This window comes from Lepeophtheirus salmonis, unplaced genomic scaffold, assembly GCF_016086655.4.
Source record: "Lepeophtheirus salmonis unplaced genomic scaffold, UVic_Lsal_1.4 unplaced_contig_5005_pilon, whole genome shotgun sequence".
NCBI classification, from domain to species: Eukaryota; Metazoa; Arthropoda; class Copepoda; order Siphonostomatoida; family Caligidae; genus Lepeophtheirus; species Lepeophtheirus salmonis.
The window spans coordinates 26,976-36,834 of record NW_027294619.1 but is presented as its reverse complement, the minus strand read 5'-3'; the positions used below and the strand labels follow the sequence as shown (position 1 = coordinate 36,834).

General features: G+C 28.9%; 1 pseudogene; it reads left to right on the top strand.

The window, feature by feature from the left end:
• The first annotated feature begins 4,564 nt into the window (after positions 1 to 4,564).
• Positions 4,565 to 5,630, top strand: LOC121131372 (trypsin-1-like; annotated as a pseudogene).
• The last annotated feature ends 4,229 nt before the right edge of the window (positions 5,631 to 9,859 follow it).

Here is a 9,859-nt window from a genome sequence, read left to right as displayed (position 1 = left end):
ACTTTTTAACATTTTTATAATAATAATGGAAAAATGAATGTCAGTGTTGTTATTTTTGAATTTATGTTTATTCAAAGGCCATAAGTGTGTATTCTTAATGATTTTATGCAAAACAAAATATAAATTTTTGACGAAACCAAGAGCTTAGCACATCGCATAAAACATAAAATTTTAAGTTTAAAAAAATAACGGTAAAAAAACTATCAAACTAAGAATAAAGTTAACAGAAGAACTAGCACATATTCTTAATGGCTTTAATGTGTATGTAAATTAATAATAGCAATGACGTCTGCAAGGTTTATATTTAAGTTTAATGGAAATTTTTTGAAAATCCAACTACTTATAATAAAATTTAGATAGTATCTAAAAACCAGGGACTTGTTTTTCGTTCAACTATTTTGAATAGTTAATTTGATTCAATGATTTGTAATTGATTAATGTGACTTTTAATCTTAATTTCTTTGATAAAAACTTAAAAAAATAATAATTTATTTAAGTGGAAAATCTTTAAATTTTTTGGTTGTATAAGTGAGTCAGTTACAGTTTCTGAATTATGATATGTTTTGCTTTATTAATAACGACTGGGCATAAGCCAAAATTTAAATAATTATTTCAGGAAGACATAGATTTAAAAATTTTACCAAATCGTTATATTTTTTGATATATGTAATATAAGTCTTAATTTAATACTACAGTCCAGTCTGGGTTTTGTTTCAGCTTAATCAGACTACAGTGGCTAATTACTTTACTAGTTAGTTACTACATAACTAATGCTGGGTCTTTATTCTCTATTTTTAGTAAGGTTGGGAGAGTAAATAAAGTTTTCTGATATTTACTGGAGTTACACTTTTTAAAAGAATTTGGGTTTATATTAGATAGAAAAAATTAATATAGTATAATCATTTGAATTTGTATTTATAAGTTTAAAAAAATGAACAGAGTTGAGTTTGGGTTACGCCTTGATCATTCTTCAAAATACACTATATCAAATAGAGTATTTTTATAAATAATATATATGATTTAGTCTTTTAAATATATGATAGTTGTGTCCTGTCCTATTTTTATTCCCAATCCAGTTTGCCCTTTACCACAGAGTTCTTCTTCATTTGAAATGTTTCAAACTTGCTGACAACGTAGACGGTAATCTTGGAGACGCCCAATTGTTTGGAGTGATCAAATTTCAATGGATCACCCACCCGGTAATAGTTAATACAAAAACATAGAGAAGATAATGAAACTTTTCGTCTATAAAATTAATCGATCTCAAAAGATCATCACACAGACAGTAAGTAAAATTGGATACATAATATTTAAAATAATAGGTCCAGGTCCTGGCACAGACTTGGATACCCAGGTGTGTATGGTAAAGTCTCTAAGTTTATTGACTGGATCACTGCACCCAAATAAATTAATGTAAATTTCAGTGTTTAAAAACTTTAAACACTAAACATTTCTTTCAGTGGGTTATCTGTTATTGTTGGAATGCAATTATTTTTTGGTTTATTAATAACAACTGTGTACCTGCAGGACTTATAAGACGAGACAGGTTTAGGTCCCTTTTATATATTATTGTAAGAACATTAAAACACATTTAGTTTATGTTAGCATGTCTACTTAGCGTGTTCCTTCATACCTATAAGCCAAAAAGTACAGATTTAATTGGAAAAACATAGATATATAATTTTTAATGAATATTTTGATTTTTATTTAAGCAAAATGTAATAAAGGCTTAATTTAATACCAAATACCACAGTCCACTTTGAATTTTGCTCAGCTTAATCAGACTACAATGGCAAATTACTTTTCTGGCTATTTACCACATATTGCTTTGTCTTTTTTCTATCTATTTTTGTAAAAAGGTTGAGAAAGTAAAAGAAAACATTTTATTGCCAAGTTTCAGTTATTATAGCAGTCACACTTTTCAGATGAATTTAGAACTTATTGATACTGGATGCAAAAAATTATTTGATAATAATCATTTTAATTTGTATTAATGAGTTTTAAAAAATGAAATGAGTCCGTCGAGTTTGGAGTGCGCCTTAACCATTTTTCAAAGTACACTAAATGACTTAAAGTGTTTTTACAATCAAATATATATAATTAAGTCTATTTGATTTATTATATTTGTATCTTATACACTTATTACTTGATTGATTATATAGTTGATAAACGCTATAACCTTTTAAAATAGAAATAAAACACATAAAATAATGTTTTGTTCAGTGATAAATTTCAAATTCTTCGTCCCAAAAGTAGTATAACTTAATCTAAGTATGGAAAAATTTTAAGGGGAAATGTGGGTGGTAAAAAGGTACATTTTGACCTTTTTTGAAACGTAAAACTATTTGTATCTAGAATCAAACATACTGCTATCAAAATTAGCCCATAAAACCATAAGAGCGTTTGTTAAAAACATGCACATTTCAGGGTTTATGATATGTTAATCAAGAATAAATATAAATAAGATATGTTTTCTAATTAATGATGTGTCAATTAGGAATTGAAGGAACAAGGGTATAACGTAAAAAGACAACATGTAGAAGGACAAAACGTTGGACAGAAAATTTTTATCAAAATATTTCGAAGAAAAGAAATTTGGGGAGAAAGAAAATTCAAAAACAAAGATGTTAAAATATATATCCAAAAGGGTTCTTGTCGCAAAATTAGATTATGGTGATCTCCATTTTTAGAGTAGAATAATTATGAAATTAAGGAAAGTTCGAAATAAAACAATTGTGTAATGTATGTTATAAGTTCTTTTAATTGATTTATTATATTTATATTATCAAAATTAGCCCTTGATTTGAATTTATTTAACTTTTTACGGTGGAAAAGATTTTATAGTATTTTTGAAAATATTTATCTATAAATTTTAGAGAGTATAAACTATTTTTCTATTATTAAAAATATGAATAGATCTTTTTGCTAATTCGATTTTAAGCAATGCTTATTTTCTTGTAATACATTCATATATTAAATGTATAGAACATTATTAATCCCTGAGAATTTTTGTTAGGGTAGGTAAGAGTACGTTTAAACAGTTTTATTAATAAAAAGATGTTCATAAAATGTAAAATATTGTTAATAAACTTTTTTTTTTTAGACAAGCTACAGACTGTCACTCTGTTACCGGCAAAGTATGAAAATCTAGCATCATATATAATATATCTGTAATGTATATAATGCCTGATGGTCTCAGGCAAGGTATATAATATACAATATATTATACATTACCTAGGAATTATATATGATACTGGGTTCACACGTTGGCAATGTATATAATACATATAAGTTAAAAAAACTGTAAATATCAATACAAAGTCATGTATAGTACATGGATACTTGTGTTTTGTAGGTGTAAACTTATTTCCTATAATCAACAATATATTTCGATTACGTACTCATCGAGCTGGATGAACTAAAACAGTTGAATTGGACCAAGAGAGATTACAGAGTGGTAATTAGTCTAAAGGAGTACTAACCAGTCTTAAAAATTGTCCACCTGTAGCCACGCCAGTCACAAAGTTGGGGGAGTGTAGAACAAGCTAATCAGGACATTGAAAATAGTTTGTATACTTGGATACAAGATAAAAAAAAAAACAGTTGTAGTTAGGGATTCGTTCAGCTTATTAAAAATGGAACCCTTGGATTAAGAGATCTCCATGAGAAGCTCTATTTGGCTGCAAGGCAAGAATTAGCCTTTTGACGTTATTCCAGATGACATTTTTTAAGATATAGAGACTGAGGAAGAGCTAGTTAATAAAATAACGGGAGAGAAAAAAGGAATAATAGATAAACCAATGCAAGAGCTACAATCCCCAATAGAATTCATAGATGAGGATCCTACCTGTGACAGAGGAAATAACTTATATTATATTTACTTAATCAATTCTTTTAGGCATACCATAATTGCATTGATAAATCCTTACAATCTTTGAGCAAATAATATCAGTAATTAAAACTCAATCCTTCAGAAGAAGTTTGAGATATTGTAATGCTCAGATCCAGAGAGTTCCACAACTTTTTGGAATTATTTATTTATCCATATTATTTTATATATTTACGTTGCCCAAGCAAACATGTTTGTTACGTAGGGAAGGATCCTGATGTTCATTAATTTATCTAGTATATAATACTTATCAGTAATACGAGTATATGATATAGGTAAATATTATGGGAACTATTCCAAAAATTTGATGGTTGCACTCAAATGCAATTGGTAGAAAAAATACATATTGGTATATTTTATAAATAGATTTTAACAATAGCTGACCTAAGTAGGTAAGTTAGGTTCCATTTTGGCGTTTCCAAGTCAAAATAGCTCTTCGTAATTTAAAATGTTGCAACTGTGTTCCTGGTCTCCCTTAAATGTTTTCTTTCATTTGACAAATAAAAATTTATGACGCATTTCTGATAATCAAAAACTTTATCAAGCTGTGCAAATAAGATACTCGAGTACAATTAATTATTGATCATATATAAGGCAAATAGTTTTTTCAAGAAGTCACACAATCAGTAAGTACATCGATCTGATAATAGATTAAACCTTATCCATCAAATCCAATCTTATTTTACAGACATGATGAAATTCGTCTGTACCCTTTTGTTCCTAGTTGTTGCAGCCAATGCTGTTCCCCTCAGATCAAATACTCTGAGAGTTTCATGAAAGTCAAGTCCATGAGACACAGATTCGGTGGAAGAATCGTCGGAGGAGAAGAAGTTGAACCCAACTCTATTCCCTTCCAAATTTCATTCCAAACTACAGGAGGATTCCACTTCTGTGGTGCTTCTGTCATGGACAAGGACACTATCATCACTGCTGCTCATTGCTGTGACAGCTTCTACCCATCGGAAGTCCAAGTTGTTGCTGGTGAACACGATCTCTTTTCTACTAGTGGAGATGAACAAAAGATTGCTGTATCTGATATCACATACCACGAGAAGTTTGCATCCCATGGAACCAACTATGACGTTTGTCTTTTAAAATTGAAGTCCTCCTTGCACTTCAACGAGTAAGAACTCTATCATGCCATTCCTGTGACAATCGTTAATTTTTATTTTCTTAATAGGAAAGTCAAGCCTATTGCTCTCCCAGAAAAGGACCAAGAATTCATCGGTGATGTTGTTGTTTCCGGATGGGGAACTATCTCCTCCAGTGGTCCAGCTTCTCCAGTTCTTAAAGCTGTTACAGTCCAAGTTGTTTCTGATGAAGGTGAGACTCATAATCATATTCATATACGATGTTTATGAATTTACATAAGATATTTTATATTAGACTGTAGCGATGCCTACTATGGATCTATTGATGAGACCATGATCTGTGCTGCTGCCCCTGGAAAAGACTCCTGCCAAGGCGACTCTGGTGGTCCATTGGCTCAAGACGGAACCCTCGTTGGTATTGTTTCCTGGGGATATGGTTGTGCTGCTCCTGGATACCCAGGTGTCTACGGCAAGGTCTCCAAGTTCATTGACTGGATTGCTGAACACCAATAGATAAATTTTGATTTCAATTTGTCAATTATTTGAAAGTTTTTGAAAATATATCCACCCAATTTTCTAATTAATGGTATTGTCATTTCTTTATTTATCATAATTGTGCCGAATATTGTTATTAAATTCTTTGAGTGAAACACCCAGCCATTGAATTGGAGTGACTGGCAATGAGGATCTTATAATTACATAAACAGTTTATTTAAAAAAATTATGTTTATGAACACAACAACAATGTGTTTGAATTGGAAATAATATATGTATGTATAGTATTCATACTTTTAGGATTAGATCTTTCTCAGAACTTTTTTTTTTTTGTCACATGGTTTGTAATTAATAGTGTGACTTTTTAACATTTTTATAATAATAATGGAAAAATGAATGTCAGTGTTGTTATTTTTTGAATTTATGTTTATTCAAAGGCCATAAGTGTGTATTCTTAATGATTTTATGCAAAACAAAATATAAATTTTTTGACGAAACCAAGAGCTTAGCACATCGCATAAAACATAAAATTTTAAGTTTAAAAAAATAACGGTAAAAAAACTATCAAACTAAGAATAAAGTTAACAGAAGAACTAGCACATATTCTTAATGGCTTTAATGTGTATGTAAATTAATAATAGCAATGACGTCTGCAAGGTTTATATTTAAGTTTAATGGAAATTTTTTGAAAATCCAACTACTTATAATAAAATTTAGATAGTATCTAAAAACCAGGGACTTGTTTTTCGTTCAACTATTTTGAATAGTTAATTTGATTCAATGATTTGTAATTGATTAATGTGACTTTTAATCTTAATTTCTTTGATAAAAACTTAAAAAAATAATAATTTATTTAAGTGGAAAATCTTTAAATTTTTTGGTTGTATAAGTGAGTCAGTTACAGTTTCTGAATTATGATATGTTTTGCTTTATTAATAACGACTGGGCATAAGCCAAAATTTAAATAATTATTTCAGGAAGACATAGATTTAAAAATTTTACCAAATCGTTATATTTTTTGATATATGTAATATAAGTCTTAATTTAATACTACAGTCCAGTCTGGGTTTTGTTTCAGCTTAATCAGACTACAGTGGCTAATTACTTTACTAGTTAGTTACTACATAACTAATGCTGGGTCTTTATTCTCTATTTTTAGTAAGGTTGGGAGAGTAAATAAAGTTTTCTGATATTTACTGGAGTTACACTTTTTAAAAGAATTTGGGTTTATATTAGATAGAAAAAATTAATATAGTATAATCATTTGAATTTGTATTTATAAGTTTAAAAAAATGAACAGAGTTGAGTTTGGGTTACGCCTTGATCATTCTTCAAAATACACTATATCAAATAGAGTATTTTTATAAATAATATATATGATTTAGTCTTTTAAATATATGATAGTTGTGTCCTGTCCTATTTTTATTCCCAATCCAGTTTGCCCTTTACCACAGAGTTCTTCTTCATTTGAAATGTTTCAAACTTGCTGACAACGTAGACGGTAATCTTGGAGACGCCCAATTGTTTGGAGTGATCAAATTTCAATGGATCACCCACCCGGTAATAGTTAATACAAAAACATAGAGAAGATAATGAAACTTTTCGTCTATAAAATTAATCGATCTCAAAAGATCATCACACAGACAGTAAGTAAAATTGGATACATAATATTTAAAATAATAGGTCCAGGTCCTGGCACAGACTTGGATACCCAGGTGTGTATGGTAAAGTCTCTAAGTTTATTGACTGGATCACTGCACCCAAATAAATTAATGTAAATTTCAGTGTTTAAAAACTTTAAACACTAAACATTTCTTTCAGTGGGTTATCTGTTATTGTTGGAATGCAATTATTTTTTGGTTTATTAATAACAACTGTGTACCTGCAGGACTTATAAGACGAGACAGGTTTAGGTCCCTTTTATATATTAATGTAAGAACATTAAAACACATTTAGTTTCTGTTAGCATGTCTACTTAGCGTGTTCCTTCATACCTATAAGCCAAAAGTACAGATTTAATTGGAAAAAACATAGATATATAATTTTTAATGAATATTTTGATTTTTATTTAAGCAAAATGTAATAAAGGCTTAATTTAATACCAAATACCACAGTCCACTTTGAATTTTGCTCAGCTTAATCAGACTACAATGGCAAATTACTTTTCTGGCTATTTACCACATATTGCTTTGTCTTTTTTCTATCTATTTTTGTAAAAAGGTTGAGAAAGTAAAAGAAAACATTTTATTGCCAAGTTTCAGTTATTATAGCAGTCACACTTTTCAGATGAATTTAGAACTTATTGATACTGGATGCAAAAATTATTTGATAATAATCATTTTAATTTGTATTAATGAGTTTTAAAAAATGAAATGAGTCCGTCGAGTTTGGAGTGCGCCTTAACCATTTTTCAAAGTACACTAAATGACTTAAAGTGTTTTTACAATCAAATATATATAATTAAGTCTATTTGATTTATTATATTTGTATCTTATACACTTATTACTTGATTGATTATATAGTTGATAAACGCTATAACCTTTTAAAATAGAAATAAAACACATAAAATAATGTTTTGTTCAGTGATAAATTTCAAATTCTTCGTCCCAAAAGTAGTATAACTTAATCTAAGTATGGAAAAATTTTAAGGGGAAATGTGGGTGGTAAAAAGGTACATTTTGACCTTTTTTGAAACGTAAAACTATTTGTATCTAGAATCAAACATACTGCTATCAAAATTAGCCCATAAAACCATAAGAGCGTTTGTTAAAAACATGCACATTTCAGGGTTTATGATATGTTAATCAAGAATAAATATAAATAAGATATGTTTTCTAATTAATGATGTGTCAATTAGGAATTGAAGGAACAAGGGTATAACGTAAAAAGACAACATGTAGAAGGACAAAACGTTGGACAGAAAATTTTTATCAAAATATTTCGAAGAAAAGAAATTTGGGGAGAAAGAAAATTCAAAAACAAAGATGTTAAAATATATATCCAAAAGGGTTCTTGTCGCAAAATTAGATTATGGTGATCTCCATTTTTAGAGTAGAATAATTATGAAATTAAGGAAAGTTCGAAATAAAACAATTGTGTAATGTATGTTATAAGTTCTTTTAATTGATTTATTATATTTATATTATCAAAATTAGCCCTTGATTTGAATTTATTTAACTTTTTACGGTGGAAAAGATTTTATAGTATTTTTGAAAATATTTATCTATAAATTTTAGAGAGTATAAACTATTTTTCTATTATTAAAAATATGAATAGATCTTTTTGCTAATTCGATTTTAAGCAATGCTTATTTTCTTGTAATACATTCATATATTAAATGTATAGAACATTATTAATCCCTGAGAATTTTTGTTAGGGTAGGTAAGAGTACGTTTAAACAGTTTTATTAATAAAAAGATGTTCATAAAATGTAAAATATTGTTAATAAACTTTTTTTTTTTAGACAAGCTACAGACTGTCACTCTGTTACCGGCAAAGTATGAAAATCTAGCATCATATATAATATATCTGTAATGTATATAATGCCTGATGGTCTCAGGCAAGGTATATAATATACAATATATTATACATTACCTAGGAATTATATATGATACTGGGTTCACACGTTGGCAATGTATATAATACATATAAGTTAAAAAAACTGTAAATATCAATACAAAGTCATGTATAGTACATGGATACTTGTGTTTTGTAGGTGTAAACTTATTTCCTATAATCAACAATATATTTCGATTACGTACTCATCGAGCTGGATGAACTAAAACAGTTGAATTGGACCAAGAGAGATTACAGAGTGGTAATTAGTCTAAAGGAGTACTAACCAGTCTTAAAAATTGTCCACCTGTAGCCACGCCAGTCACAAAGTTGGGGAGTGTAGAACAAGCTAATCAGGACATTGAAAATAGTTTGTATACTTGGATACAAGATAAAAAAAAACAGTTGTAGTTAGGGATTCGTTCAGCTTATTAAAAATGGAACCCTTGGATTAAGAGATCTCCATGAGAAGCTCTATTTGGCTGCAAGGCAAGAATTAGCCTTTTGACGTTATTCCAGATGACATTTTTTAAGATATAGAGACTGAGGAAGAGCTAGTTAATAAAATAACGGGAGAGAAAAAAGGAATAATAGATAAACCAATGCAAGAGCTACAATCCCCAATAGAATTCATAGATGAGGATCCTACCTGTGACAGAGGAAATAACTTATATTATATTTACTTAATCAATTCTTTTAGGCATACCATAATTGCATTGATAAATCCTTACAATCTTTGAGCAAATAATATCAGTAATTAAAACTCAATCCTTCAGAAGAAGTTTGAGATATTGTAATGCTCAGATCCAGAGAGTTCCACAACTTTTTG